Source organism: Suricata suricatta, chromosome 10 (assembly GCF_006229205.1).
Source record: "Suricata suricatta isolate VVHF042 chromosome 10, meerkat_22Aug2017_6uvM2_HiC, whole genome shotgun sequence".
Classification (NCBI taxonomy): domain Eukaryota; kingdom Metazoa; phylum Chordata; class Mammalia; order Carnivora; family Herpestidae; genus Suricata; species Suricata suricatta.
The window spans coordinates 58,020,652-58,022,443 of record NC_043709.1 but is presented as its reverse complement, the minus strand read 5'-3'; the positions used below and the strand labels follow the sequence as shown (position 1 = coordinate 58,022,443).

The window sequence follows — 1,792 nt, the reverse complement described above, 5'->3', positions numbered from 1 at the left end:
TATGAGAGTACTGTTTACCATAAACATTACTTCCAACTCTATAAATGCAAAGAATAATGACTGTTTTAGTTTGAATTCATAGGAGACCACAGACCACATGGTCTGATATTCTCATGACACCATTAATCAAAATCTGAATTACCCATTACTGGGTCCCATATTTTATCTATTCTGTCTACATCCAATTATGCAATATTTACATTTAAGAAAATCTGATAATTTGCTAAATCACTCAACTCAAAGTACATGGCCTTCCCCAAAAAGAACTTCAACTATACTTAAAAAAAAACAACAACAATACACTTCATCCTTGTTTGTACAATAGAATCACCTACGTGGGTCCCAATTAAGTTCATACTTCATAATTCATGTTTTCTCATTGAAATTCATAAAGGAAACACTGAGAATTTCTTTTAAAATAATAATCAGGAGGATAACTTAAAATTTAATCAAGGAGCACCTGGGTGGTTCAGGTGGTTAAGTGTCCAACTCTTGACTTTGGCTTAGGTCATGATTTCACAGTTTGTGGGATCAAGCCCCGTATCAGGTTCCGCACTAACAGTACAGAGCCTGCTTGGGATCCTCTCTTTTCCTCTCTCTCTGCCCCTCCCATGCTAGTGAGTGCACTCTCTCTCTCTCAAAATACATAAGCTTTAAAAAAATTTTTTAAATAATCAAGACATAATTTTTTCATGAGTATTTCCTTTTGCTTCATGCAAAGCCTAATATTATAGGTAATATTCTATGTTCCTAGATTATATAATGACTACCAAGGGAAGCCAATTAAAAAGTATTGCTAAAATTAATTGCATTTTAGTTGCACTAGTTTATCTGTCTCTAGAGAGGTTTCTGTTAGTTTTCCCTCAAAAACAAACACTCCTCAAAAATATATAAGATGTGTTAGCTTCTTTTGGAGAAGAGCTTTCTGGAAAATCTATATCACTGAGTACTACCAGGAAAATCGTGAAACACATGACATTTAAATTCCAAAAGAAAATATGTTTGAAACTATACTCACTGTATTTCTCATCTTCACAGACTGAATATTTTATTGAAAAATGCATAGTTTAAGGGAATCTGAACAAAATGTTTAAATTTTAAAAAGTGAGTATACAAATGTGAACTAGGTTTATAAAATGTGTAACAATGAAGAAACCCTTTTCCATCTAAAATATTATGCTTCACTTGTTACATGAAATCAGAAAAATACTTAAGTTTAAACTATGACTGAGATCCATCAAGGACTATCATAAAGTGAGTATATTTCCTCTTCACCTCCATTCTTAATTTTTCTAAATCATAAATCTCTAACAACTACCCTCTTTGAAATGTGTCATGATGGCATCTTGCTAATTCTTGCATTATTTTCTCTTCCTACAGCTTCCTAAATTTGTCACAGCTGAGCTCATAAATGTATCACACTTGCTCAGGAGAGAGTCAGGTAGCATTTTCTTTGTAGCCAGATCCAATCTTATATGACCAACATATTCCTACCAGCCACAGACTGCATTACCCCATGTTGATGTCATCTTCACATTCCTAACGTCTCACACTTTGAATCTGTTATTAAATCAGACTATCTGCATAGTTTATCCCATTATCACCAACCTGCTTTCTCTTTTTTTATGACATTAGTGCCCCCCCTTAATTGTAGGGGATATATTCTGAGACCCTCAGTGGATGCTGAAACTATGATTAGTACTGAACCCTATCTAGAGTGTTTTCTTCTTATATATACATACCTATGATAATGATTAATTTATAAATTAATAGTGATTAATAACAATGAAAC

At 33.2% G+C, this 1,792-nt stretch overlaps 1 protein-coding gene across 1 annotated transcript in view; it reads right to left on the bottom strand.

Annotated features, from left to right (window-relative positions):
• The window catches only part of LOC115303619 (olfactory receptor 6C70-like), a 104,469-nt gene that overhangs the window by 27,950 nt on the left and 74,727 nt on the right, over positions 1–1,792 (bottom strand). The window lies entirely within an intron of this gene.